At 35.2% G+C, this 14,803-nt stretch overlaps 1 long non-coding RNA gene across 5 annotated transcripts in view; it reads right to left on the bottom strand.

The window, feature by feature from the left end:
* The window catches only part of LOC149189313 (uncharacterized), a 134,639-nt gene that overhangs the window by 40,144 nt on the left and 79,692 nt on the right, over positions 1–14,803 (bottom strand). Inside the window, exon 3 of one of the 5 annotated variants that reach the window (XR_016256350.1) lies at positions 10,743–11,543. The exons of the other annotated variants lie outside the window; for them this stretch is intronic. This is a non-coding gene — a long non-coding RNA (uncharacterized LOC149189313). Of the gene's footprint in view, positions 1–10,742; positions 11,544–14,803 lie in introns of those variants that run through there. 5 annotated transcript variants of the gene reach the window in all.

The raw sequence follows: 14,803 nt of genomic DNA on the forward strand, positions 1-14,803 counted from the left end.
TTGATGCAATATTTACAATAAATGACTGCTGAAAACTATGACCAACATGACAAACATCATAAAAATACAACTTATTGGAGGTTTATAACATAATTCGATGTGTGATTTACAATGACATAGACACACACACACACACACAAATATATATATATATATATATATATATATATATATATATATATGTATGTATGTACAAAAATCTCATTTTCTTCAACCAACAAATAAAGAATGATATAGTGCTTGCATTTGAACAACCATTTGCCATGTACCTTCATCAATCCCGTAGTGCTTCCACTACACTTTAACCTAATCTATTACACTATATCAGAGAATGAGTTGTTTTTGTTTCAATATGCATTGTAGCTTTCATTGGAAGTCTCCCTCCAGTTCCACTTGTAATGCAGACCAATCAACCACATGATCAACATCTTACACATATCTCCTAAACAATGAAACATGAAAAAAAACATGGACTTTCACTGTTGGCGATAGTGCAAGTATATAGGCCATTGGTCCTATCCTTTCTAGGATCTCAAAAGTCCCACAATACCAAGGTTCCATGTTGGCACATCACCCAATCCTCAAGGAGCTCTTGGGCTTGATGCGTAAGTACACATTCTCTCCAACCTAAAAATCCTTGAATTTTATATGTTGATATGCATAATTCTTATGCCTCCCTTACACTTCCTTTATGTTCCTTTTGATAACCTGCATCTCCTGCTCCATCTTAGCTAGCATATCTGGTCCAATTATCACCATGTTCACTGGATGAATCCATCTGATATGAGTACAAAAAATCTTCCCATAGAAAGCCTCAAATGGCCTAATATTCAAGGATTCCCAATACTCATTATTATATGAAAACTCTACCATTGGAAGATACTCCTCCCACTTCATTTTTTGATTCATGACATACATCCTCAAGCTATCCTCAATAAATTTTTTAACCCTCTATGTATGTCCATCTATTTGCGGATGATAAGCTATGTTGAAAGGTAACTCTATCCCCAAGCCTAAAAAAAACTCCTTCCAGAACATGGAAGTGAACCTGGCATCTTTGTCTGATATAATCTTCTTGGGAACACCATGCAACCTCACTATCTCCATGATGAAGATCTTGGCTAACTTACTAGCTAAATTAATAGACTTCACTATAATGAATTGAGCTACCTTGCCAAACCTGTCAACCACAACCATGATGTTATCATGTTGTTTCAATGTCCTTGGAAAACCTATAATGAATTCCATGGAAATGACCCCCATTTCCATTCTAGAATCAGGATAGGATGTAATAAACCAGCTAGATTGTTACACTTGGCTTTCACCTGTTAACAATCCAAGCATCTTGCAACGACCTCAACCACTTATTTATTCAAGTTCAACCATTGATAGAACTTATTAATAGTCATAAAAGTATTTTGATATTCTAGGTGCCCTGAATATGGCTTGACATGCAACTTCCTCAATGTAAGATTCGTGAGCTCAACATTGTCAGGTACATCGACATTATTATTAAATCTAATCAAGCCATCTACTATGAGGTGATACTCCTTGCCTTTATCACCCTGTTGCAGCCTCTACATCAGCTACTAGTATCTATCATCATGTTTCCTTGCATGCAAGATGCACTCTTGCAAATATGTCCCATAAGAGCTCATAGTTGAAATATGGTTCACTTGGACTCTCCTACTGAGAGAATATGCAACCCTATTCTTCTTTCCATTAATGTACCTTATCTCAAAGCTAAACTCGCTAAGGGTATCCAACCATCTAGCTTGCCAAACATTCAGATTGGTTTGATCAAACATATATGTCAATCCACTATGATCACTCATCAGAATAAACCCCCTCCTAAAGAATAATGTATCCACATATTTAATGATGAATGATAGTTTCCAACTCAATATCATTAGTCACATAATTCTTCCCATGCTCATTCCACTTACTTGATTCATAGAGAACTGCCTTCCTTTTTTCATCACGACCCCACCTAGTCCTTCCTTACAAGCATCTGTACAAACCGCAAACTCCTTTTCAGGATCTACAATATTCAAAACTAGACTAACTTTAAGAAAATGTTTCAACTTCTCAAAAATAGATGTAAAATCCTCAGTTCATTCAATCTTCTTCCATTTTGTTGTCAAGGATTGAATAGGAAAGCCAATCTTTGAGAAATTCAAGATGAAATTCCTCTAATAACTTTCTAGTCAAATAAATGATCTAACCTAATCTACATTCCAAAGAGTTGGCCACTCCATGATAGCCTTAATATTTTCCAGGTATAATTTCATCCCTTCCTTGAAAACAACATGTCCCAAGTAATGAATCTGAGACTAAACAAAACAGCACTTGCTAAGCTTGGAATACAACTGACGCTCTCTCAAAAATCTAAACACTGCTCCCAGGTGCTCTACATGCTCTTTCTAATTCTTTGAATCTACCAATATATCATCAACAAAGACTATCACAACCTTGTCCAGGTAAGGACACCACAAATTGTTCATAAAACACATGAAGGTGGTTAGAGAGTTAGTAAGACCAAAAGGAACCACCACAAACCCATAGTGTCCATACATATTATTAAATGTATTCTTGTACATGTCTTCTTTTCTTATGCACACCTAATTATATCCTAATCTTAGAATAATATTTGAGAACATTATTCCTCCCTTCAACTGATCGAATAAATCATCAATCTATTGTAATGGATACCTATTCTTGATAGTCATCTTTTTTAGCTACCTGTAATCAATGCACAACCTAAGAGTACCATCATTCATCCTTATAAAAAATACTAGTGTACTGCAAGGTGATACACTTGGCCTTATGTATCCTTTATCAACCATTTCTTTGAGTTGCAACTTTAGTTCCACCAACTCCAGAGTACTCATAATGTATGGTGTCTTAGATACTGGTGTTGCTCCCATTGTAAACTCAATAGAAAAGTCCACCTGTCTATGAGGAGGCAACTCTAGAATCTCTACAAGGAAGACATCCTAGAACTATTGCAAAACATGATACCTCCTCAAGAATTCATCATCCTTAACATCCTACCCTTTGTGACTAGAAATATGTGCTGCAAATAATAAGCATCCTTTCCTACAATTACACTTTTCTTTCATTTTTATAACCATTCTCACTGATGTAGGATTCTTCTTTCCCTACAAGACTCACCTTCCGCTATCATCATCGAGGCACTCAATAGATTTTCCATATTATTCCACCTTAGTCCTATGAATGAATATCGAGTCCATGCCCAAAATAATACTATATGATCCCAAAGGAAGCGTGTTTAGATGTGTTGATGTAGCCATAACATTAAGTTTAAATGAACAAGATCTCACCCAATGATGAAATCTTCTCTTGGTCCTTACAACCAACTGAACCAACTAATATTTTGCATGCACTTATTTACTCAAGCCACACTTATCTACTAGGTTAAGAGTCATATAATTATAGTTTGATCTAGGATCAATCAAAATAGAAATGACTTGATCACAATGCTTACCTTCCATCTTGATAATGGATGATTGATGATCAACCTGTCTATTATCCAGCATTGCATAAATATGAGGAATAGTCTAACCAACGTCTCCAACTTTCTATGCCTCCTAAGCACTATAAATATGATGTCTTCTTCCTTGATGTGATGGACCATCTCTCGTGCGATTATCTCCACCACAAGTCCAACACCTCAAAGGCTTTATACCATCACCCTTTTTCTACTCCTCAAGATCAAACCCATGTCCTTTCTCAACTACACTTAACTTCTTATGAGGTCCCACATTCTCCTTATCACATGCATCCTAAGGTATTCCTCACTTCTGAGGCCATTTTCGTTTATTCTTCTCATTACCTTTCCAGTTAATCTTAGGCTCAAACTTCCACTTTAACTACTCATAAAAATGCTTCAGCTTCCCAATGACTTCCTCTAATGATTAAGGCTCGTCATACTCAATCTGATCTAAAATTATAATCACAGTCCATTGATAAAACTTTGGACCTTTGTCTTTGCATCCTTGAGGTAGGGTGCATACCTCAACAAATATAGAAATTTGGTCATGCACTCTTCATTTTTCATGGAACCCACTTTGTTTATCTTGACCCTACAACCACACCCATAACACAACATCCATGCAATTGGGAGGCTATAACCACACCCACAAGCCTATCTCCATGCAATTATGACCCAAAATTTTCATTTATGTGCATGCAGTGGTGAAATCTATGCGAATTTTATAGGATAGCATACAAACCACTGCCTAAAATTATCTATGACTTTCTAGAAACAAAATTAAGACAATAACAAAGCCAACCATTCAAAACTTGAGAAAGATATTCACTTACACATTCCTATTACATGATACACATTTCATCAAACATATGATAACTATAGAAGCCACAGGTCAAGAATGCATATCCGATCATAAATTTATGAACTACATCAGAGGATTGCCAAGAATGTCGAATGCCCTATTAAGGTAGCTGCAACAAAACTTGTTAGCCCATGAATACATCAATCATTCAATAAATTATCAATCATGAACAAGATCAATAGTAAGAGCACGTCATCTAACCAAACATATAACCATCATATACCTAGAGTAAAATCCATGAAAAATCAGCCATAATATTAATATAATAACTAGTACAAGTTCTCATCAATCACAATAAGAAAATAGGTTATATTAACATGTGAAAAATCCAACCAAGTAAGGGAATTCCACGTACGACCTGACTATAGATTGGGATGTAGGAAATATCTCTTTCAACCAATATCTGCTGTGCAATATTCCAAACATGAATGTTGAAGCCTATGAATTAATGAAAATAGAAAAAACTAAGGCTTCCAGAAGCCAAACCACCTCAACCCTATACTACAGTGATTTCACCTAAAATGGTCCAGAATTACTAACATCAAAACAAGCATGGATTCCTCTTTCCTTCCTAGCTCCAGAAGAATTTTCTTATCTCCACCCATCCATCAAGAGTTCCAGGAGAAATCCCATCTGCACCCTTGACCCTTTGAAATTTTCTCGAGACTACATCAACCAGGATCTAAGTCTACAGGTCAAAGCTAAACTAGATAGATAACTCACTACATCAGGATTATCTAGCAAATGGTAAGGCAAGGCTGAAACCACTATCAATCTAGGAAAAACTCCATTTCCAATGACAACAAAATAACCAAAAAACCACATGCAAGTACCATACATCTATAAACCAACAAGGAAATCACACGTGCAACCTATTAGATGCAAACTATCCCTCCTATAGTTATTGATTCAACCTTTTTTTCCATTTTCCTTTGATTCCTTGCTTGTTCTTTTCTTTCTTTGTCAAAGTTCAAGTGAATTCTAGAATGCTCCAAGAATTCTCTAATTATGCAAGAGTGTACTATGGAAGAAGGGAGCCAAAACAAAACTGAAAAAAGTTGTGAAATGTTTCTATGATGTCATGTTATCATTGATGTCTTTTTTTTCTTTCATTTTCCTCTAATTTCCCTTGCATGCAAATTTGTGTCTCTTCATATTCCTTTTCTCCTATTTTCCTTTATTTCCTTAATTAAATGACATTTAATGACTCTTTGCCTTTTGAAATTCCTTTGTCAATTTCCATAGCCATTAATTAACCACAAATGATGTCCACTATAATTTTTTCCCACCATTCAACTTGGAATATGTGTCCCATGACCTTTGTTTTATTTTATTTAAATGGGAAATCAACCAAGGGCTATTACATTAGCATAGTTCAATAGTAGGTGGTCCCCAGAGCCATGTCAACAAGGTAGGTCTTGTGCATAAGAAACAAAGGTGGACACCGAAGTAATGACTAGGAATGACATAGGGTTGTGGTACGTGGTGCAAGGAGAAGAATTGTAACAATATAATTGGATAGGACCCTTTAAATTTTAATAAGTAAAATCAGCACAAAACCAAAGGCCGAATAACCTTTCTTTCTATGTATTAGAAGACGTGTGATATTTTTATATTAGCCCATAAACATATCTTGGAAGCCATAGGTGGATGGTAATGTCAGCATTATGTTAGACCTGAGGACATGTGGCATGCATTTTCAACATTTTTTGGTGGCATAGTGTGCCAAATCTGAGTAACACAACACTCAGATAACACTGCATCATATTACTGATGTAAGCATGATTTCACCCAAAACAACCGATCTTGGAAGGTCTATATGGAATGGAATCAAATAATTTAGCTTAAATAGGCATCAAGAAAATGTGGTAGGTATTGAGACATGTTATATTAGATGGTACATGACTTGTGCAAGAGTGCAATAGTGGTCCCACAGGGACATATCATCTTGGCCTTGGGACCATGGAAGAATTAAAGTTAGCACAACATAGGTAGATCCAGGGTGATTCAGTGATTGAAAATGGATGCATATGACATTAGAACCAAGAACCAATAAGAAAATACCTAGGCCACATGACCTCAGATGCCTCGCCTTAAAAGAAAACTAAAAGGTTCAAGGCAAGGACTCTCATGATGATTCAACATTGGGACATCGAGGCATATATAGTTAGAGCCAAGTGTACAATGAAAATACCATAATTAAAGAATTCCTAACCCACTAAGACACATAATCCAAGAGCAAAGTGCGGAGGAAATAAAGTTGAGGGCTAAAGCCCAAGCACTGGGAATTACAAAATAAAATAATCCTTTGGGTATTAAAGACAAATGGCCTCACAGAGTTATAATTGGGCCTATGTAATTTAAGAATTTTTAGACAATATTTGAAAGTTTTTGCATTAGAATTGTTTGACAACTAATTTTGACATTTATGCCAAACAAACAATGCAAAACAAATGTTTAAATCAACAACAATTAACAATTGATTAGCAAGAATAGTGGCATTGGAATATTTCAAGAAAAATTGGAAAAAAATTTAAGTTTGGAGATGCAACATATTTAAAAGGAGCACCACTAAATCCTATATAAATTCCCTGATAAAGAAATTAAGCAGTTTAACTAAAATTCTCTTGCAGTGACAAGTGAGTTAAATTAAGAAGTTTAACTTAGATTCTCTTGTTTGAGGAATTGAAGAATACTAATAGAATACTTGCTAGAAAAACAAGATGAGTAAAAAATAAATATTCATGCAATAAAAGAGTTGAAGAGAACTAATGTTTAATGAACTAAATATATCAGTCTAAATTATTGAAAAGCATAATCAAATTTTCAAGATATGTGAAATTGTGTTGGTTGTGAGTATGTGAGATAGATTGATGTTGTTGGTGTTTTCTAGTGATAAGAGATTTCTAAATGAGGTTTTATGGTGGTTTTGGTGAGTGTTTGAATGGAGAAACTTATGTGTTTTGTAACTGGAAGTGGCTTTCATGATTTGAGTATGAAGATGGTATCAAAGATTAATCATTGAGGTTAGGCAAGTTGTAGCTTGCAAGGTAGAGGTTGTAGCTACTTGTAGTAGTTTCTAGTAATAGTTAGGGGTTGGAAATACTTTCAGTGTTAGCTAATAAACTTAGGGGTTTTCTCTCATTTCATTTGTAGCTAATAAACCATAGAGTAGTAGCTTATTGTTGGTTGTAGAAAGATAATTTTGTAACAATAAGTAATAGCTTGCCTTGTGAAGTAAATTGAAGAATTTTTTGAATAAATTTGGGTTTTCATTATGTTATTTATGTTATTTCATGCTCATATAAGTTAATTGTTGGAAATTTTATCAGTTACCTGATATCTTGTGCAAGTAAAAGAAAGTTGTAAAATTCTTCAAAGATTGATTCACACCCGCTCTCTGTATTGGCCTAGTTTCTAACAATTATCATATTTTTCATTATATTATTTATTAGACATTAAAAATAGGAATGATTTTTTCATATCCCTTCCGTAGTAATAATTCTTCACTAAACTAATCCATTCCCCATCTTCTATGTTCTTTGTATTTGTCATTCTTTTAGCGTCCAACCATCATTACTCTTTCTCCTAAATATTTTCCTTGTACTTGCAAATAATAAAGATTGTTGAAGTCCATATAAAAGAATCATCATCCACTGTAATACATGAATGTTGAGCCATTTTATTCATTCATTCTCTATGGAAATCCTTGTCATACATTGTTCATCAACGAGTGTTCCATGACAACTATGCATACTTGTATCTATACTATTATTATCATTCTCTTAGGTTTCTAGTTTGGCAATAACCCTACTTTACAACACTAATTGTATCAATAAATCTTTTAAACATTCTATTAATTGTTATTAAAGGTACTCATAATCGTCTATCAAATCTTCCATATTCTCGTTTAGTTTTATTAATTAAAAGGAGTTTGAAAATAGAATATGATATTACTTTTACACTTTTCATTAAATATATACATTCTTGTGTATATTAATTAGTTTATATAACCCAATATAATATATTTACCTCTATTAATATTATACCATATAATGAAAAATGTGATATTGATATTTATTTGATTAGATATATTAGCTTTATTAAATTAATTTAATAGACTAATTATAACAATAATTATTTGTTCAAAATGTTTTATTATTAATAAAATTATATTAATTTTAATAAATATTAGTAAATAAATTTTTAGAATAAGACTATGTATGTTTCTATAGTCCATAACTTAGAACTAGTGCTTTCATGTGTGATTGTGAATTGTAATTGTGAGTTCCTAGATATTAGTGGGAATAGGTTTTACAAGCTATATTATTTATTTTTAGACATCTTGATCCACTATTCTCATATCTAAAAGATTAATCTATTCCAATATATGTAAGTATTTTGATAAATAAACAATACACTGTGTGATTTGCGAGTAGCAATGTTTGCTATCTTGATTTTTAATGTATCACCCCCTTCCTAAATTTATCAGCTTTCACTAGCCCTCAAGGTAACTGAGAAGTAAAGTGCCACTATGACATGACTTGACCTCCAAGCTTCAGTTATGGAATTGGGGTCAACAACTGGCATCTCATATACATTCCTCAAGGCTTACATGATACTTAGGGGCTAAAGAGCCACCCCAAGTGACCAAACCCTAGGATATCCCTACTTTTCAATGACCTCGACTCCCAACTACACCTTGACATTGTTTTCATGTGGTTGAAGGCCTCCAGTCGTACCCAAAAGCCTCGATCCATGCAGTTGTGACATTTATTGCTCAATTTAGTGCTTGCAGTCCCAAGATCTGAGCCACAATTCCAGGCCAACATCCAAACCCATGACAAGAGCTTCCCAAGACATCTTAGAATGATAGATCACATACAGATGAGGCCAAACATAAAAAACTTCAACAAGAAATTGAACTAACTAAGCCTAACCATCACACTCATTTCGTCAAACACATGATGAACATGTACACTATAGGTCATGAATACATTTCTGATCATAGGAGTCTAAAACTTATATGAGAATCACCAAGAAAGTTTAATTCCCTCTCACAATATATGCAATAACATTTGTTAGCCCATGTGTTAACTAACCATAAAATACTTATCAAATCCCAAACAAGACATAGATAAAGAAAATTACCAATCGATGCTTATAACCAACATATAACTAGACTATCAAACATAACAAAACAATCATCATTTCATCATAATAATAAGTATAAGTGCTCACTAATTTCAATATGAAAATAAATATTATTAACTTATGCAAAATCCAACCAAGTCAAGGACTTCCACGTACCACCCAACCATAGATTGGGATAAATCAAATCTTTCTTTCAGCTAATCACCCCTATGCCATATTCCAAGCATGAATGTGGGATAACAATATATAAATACCAAGGATTCCCAGTTAATAAATTATCTCTACCCTTAGGTTACCACGATCTCACAAAAACTGTTCAATAGATAACAGATCCTAAAAAAGATTGAATGCCTCAGGATTGATTCACCATTACCTTGAGAAATTTTCCTGACTCCACCCACCGGTGAAGAGATTCTCGGAGATTAAACCACCTCCACCACCAACACTTGGGAATTTTTCCTGAGACCACGTCACCCAGTTCCAAAACCTTTTGGAAATCAAAATATCAACCAAGAAGAGAACCCCATCACACCATGGCTATCGAGGAAATAGCGAGGCAAGGTTGAAACCATTGCCAAACCTACAAAAACCCATGCCAATAACAACGAATGAACCAAATAATCGAATGCATGTACCATGCATTCACATCTCATCTAGGAAATCACACATGCAACCTATTACCTACCATATATTCCCACCGAAGCTGTTCATATAACATTTTCCTTGCTTTCCCTGTTTTCCTTTTCCTTCCTTTTTTAACTTGTCCAATTTCTTGCTCTCTTTCCTTTGCTACACTTTCTCTAGACTAGGAAAAATATGTGAACTAATTCTCAGGTTCATTTTTGATGTCAGTCTTTTTCTTCAATTTACTTCATTTTCTTGTAATTTTCTTAGCATGCAAATATGTGGCCTTTCATCTCCCTTTTCTCCTATTTTTTCTTTATTTTAATAAATAAATGCCAATTAATGTTGCTTTTCATTTTCCAATGCCTTTGTCAATTTTCATAGCCATAAATAACATAAAGTGACACCCAATAGGATGTTTTTCCCAATATTTATCTTGGAATACATGTCTCGTGACCTTGGTCTTATTAATTTTCCTTTATTATCCTTTATTACATGATTTTTTAACCTGGTATTGTTACAAAACCCTCCCCCTTATGGGAACACTATACTCAGTCTTCTATGACAACTATGACCAACAAATGACCGAAAACAAAACTTACTACCTATGGAGGTTTATAACATAGCTCAATGCAATATTTACAATGAATAACTATTGCAAACCATGACCATCATGACAAACATACCACTTACTCGATCTTTATAAAACAACTCATTATGGTATTTACAATAACAACCACATATACTTATGCACATTTTCTTCAGCCAATAAATAAAAGGATATGATGCCTACATCCGCAACAAGGGAATCCAAAGTCTCACACATCCACCCTCAATATAGTATCAGGATTCACCTCCTTCCAAGGAAGTCGAGAATCCACTTCCAAATTCAATACTGCATCCAATGTCCAATGCTACAATCCTTGCACTACATGTTCCCTCAGTGAACAATTACTGACTCATTGTTTTAGGGCACACTTCCAATGTGCATTTGATTCCATCTAGAAATTATAATGACTAGAACAAATATATCCCTCAGCCTTCCCTTCTTTGCTACAAAGCCCCTAGGGAAATTAAGTCACCCCCTTATGTGCAGTCACCGACCTTCAAATTTCCCCAGCATCCCCTTTACCGGGTGATCCATCCCTTGGCAAGGTTTCCTCACACCAAAAGATCAAAAAACGAACTCATATCCCTGCCTCATAACCATCATACCAGTCATAACATGCTCATTGAAATCAATGGATAGTATTGGGTACCAGTGTCTCATAATGGCCTTGATCCTGAATGCTTTACTAGCCTACTGCTACCCGTTCGAATTCCTTTTTCTACTGATGCTAATTCTTGTAGTCAGTTTTAACCACCCAAACTGGGTGTTTCCCTCCTTTCCTATACAAAGCACATAATTTCCATTAGACTCAAAAGGAATTGAAATAAATTTGAATCATACCTCATTAGTGGCCCATCAATAAGGTACATTTGCAATTTATATTTACTTAATGTCACAATAAGTCAAACTAGCTCTTTGATCAAATCACCATCTATAAACTTATGGAATTCAGTTAGCTAAAAATGTAACCATATTAAATTAGAGTCATAGATCACATGCATAATTAAAAACAAAAATAAAATATTGATACTTATCTTTCAATGATCCTTTTTCTTTTTCCTTTATTCTTTATCCGTTCCATACACACACTGAATGGGTTTCCAAACCCAACATGCACCTAGGACCTTCTCTTATATTTAATCATGTACACACAATATATTAGTTACGAAACCTCACAAGTACCTAGTGCCTTCTCTTCTCCTCAATAAATAAGAGAATCTAGAGACTAAACCACCCCCTCCATAAATATCAACAATAAGGGTATCCAGAGACTAAACCAACTTAACCTTCAATATCAACAACAAGGGAATTTAGGATCTAAAATTCCTCAATCCTCAATATCAGCAAAAAGGGCATGTAGAGATTAAATCACCTCAACCCTCATTATTAGCAATAAGATCATCGAGAGAATAACTTCCTCAACCCTCAATATCAACCACAAGGGAATCTAGAGACTAAACTGCCTCAACCCTCAATACAACAACAAGGGCCCAGACAATCCCATATCTACATGTCCCATTACATTGTACAACACATACACATACACATTTCACAACAAAACACATACACCTAAACCTATTGTACAACAGGACACATACACCTACACACTATGTACAACACAACAGATACACCTACACCCTGTGTACAACAAAATACATATACATACACACCGTACAATATAATGAATACATGTCGTGACACCATGACTACACCATAAACATAACAGAGTAACACATGTACTCAACACAACATGCACAACATGTGCACAATACCACAAGAACAACATGCACATATAACCAGATGTGCGCAACACCATGTGTACAACATCTTGACAACACCACCTGCACAACATGCACACAACACCACATGTACACAACATTGCATATACAACATGTACATAGCACCACTTATATACAAATCTACATTCACAACATGTACACAACACAACACCACATGTACACAACACCACCTTTGCAATGTGTACACATCACCACATGTACACAACACCACCTCCATAATGTGTACACAACACCACATGCACATATCACCAACTGCACTATGTGTATAAGACACCAAATGTACAAAACATCAGTACTCCACATCCAAAGACCACACTATCTTTACCAAGTAACCTTTCTTCTGGTGCCTTATCCATACTTATCGCAACATGTTGTAGATCATGCTTCTTTCATTTCATTGATGTATCCTTCAATGTTTCATGTCCATAGCATCAACATAGGCATAGTATAAGAACATAATATAAAATCATATCCACGTGATACTAACCTCATAGACCAATGAGGGCTACTTTTCCCACTTTATTCCTCATAAACCAAGAACCTATTCATGCCATTCACCTACATAAGAAATAATTCTTCAACAAGACTGATCCTCGACGACCCTGTCAAAAAACGAAATACATACATACGTACATACATATGTTCATATAAACATAAACATAAATAAATCATGATCCCTGATCACCCAATCAGACAATGATAGATATGTACATACATATATATACATCAGCATAGTCATAATCACAACACAATTACCAACATCATAAGGTCAAGGTTAAGATAACTCCCTTTATTCATGCACAACAAGCATAATAAATAGAGTAATAGTTTCCAACATATCCAAGTCATCTGACACCTCAAATTCATTTACTTTACCTTTCATGTTACCTTTCACATTATTGGCCTGCCATTGTCCATTTACACTAATGGACCCAACCAATTCAATGAAATTTCATATTCTTGCCTTCAACTGCCCTTACTCATGCACTAGGGTTCATTTGGGTCTTACATTACCTATTTGATTTCATTCAACTTCCCTCAAGCTCCATTGACCTTCGTCTTTCCCCAAGTAATTAACAAGACCCTCAGAACATAAAAGGAAAGGACAAGAAACAAACAGGAAGAAAAATATGGAAAACCAATAGCAATACAACCCCACAAACAAAGTGGCATGGCCAAGCACTAGACCTAAATGAAACTAAAAATCAAGTGCAAACAAATTACAAAGCACCGAAAACACAAAACTTGCAACAAACACCATAACTCCATCCCCATGGTTTCGAACTCTTCTGAAGGAAATATTAACTTGAGCCTTCTTCAAGACTCCGTAGTAGTCTCTTTTTCCATGCAATTACGTACATCATACTTCCATAAACACATAACTATCAGTGCATAAATAAACATAAAAACATGTCGGTTACCTTACCTTATGCTAAGTACATGGCCTTGTGACTGAACATGTTCATATATCATCTCTCAAGGGATTCAAATTCCTTAATGAATCTAGTCATAACTCGACACTATACTGTTATAGACATTTTTGTGCCTTACAGCATTGAGCATGAAATGTCCATAATCTAAGGGATCCAAAGTCCCTAAACATGTTGTTCCTACCCCTAGAGGAACAAGGCTAACAAACCACAGCAATTCATAGAAGTTCTCCACCAGAAACTGCTCAAAAACAAGTCAATTCAGGATCAATTCAGTGGCTCCACTAGCTGTCTGCGCTGAAATGCAAAGTCAACACTGGCTACCTACACTGCAACGTAGGTAGAAGCACTACCAGGGTGCGCTGAGCGAGATTTGACAAATGGCAAGTTCATTCAACAAGGTGTCAAGACCCAGGAAGCTTCCAGAATCTTCCTCAATGACACTTGCCTCAGTGAATTCGACTATGATGAGTAAGAGGTTCCCAATCTCCAAGTGGAAGCAAGAACCTCCAAGTTGAATCAAGAACTGACAGAGGGAGAGGACACTAGTCAGATCTCAGGCTGACTCATCCTCTCTCCAAACATCTATATATGGATCTCTCCTCCATGAGATCTAGAGGCTGGAATTTTTTTATTACAAAGAATTGCTGTTGGTTTGAGACTGGAATTATTGGGTGCTTAATGCTTTGAGGGAAGGTGAAGATAGGAATTTCATTTGCTGGGAAGGAGATGCTGGATTGGAGCCCTCTAGGTTGTATCTCTTCCTGAACCTTGTTATTCATCAATAAAGCTATCTTGGTTTCTCCTATA

This window comes from Pinus tabuliformis, chromosome 3_1, assembly GCF_031772625.1.
Source record: "Pinus tabuliformis cultivar Carrire ecotype Pingquan chromosome 3_1, CPIR1, whole genome shotgun sequence".
NCBI lineage: Eukaryota > Viridiplantae > Streptophyta > Pinopsida > Pinales > Pinaceae > Pinus > Pinus tabuliformis.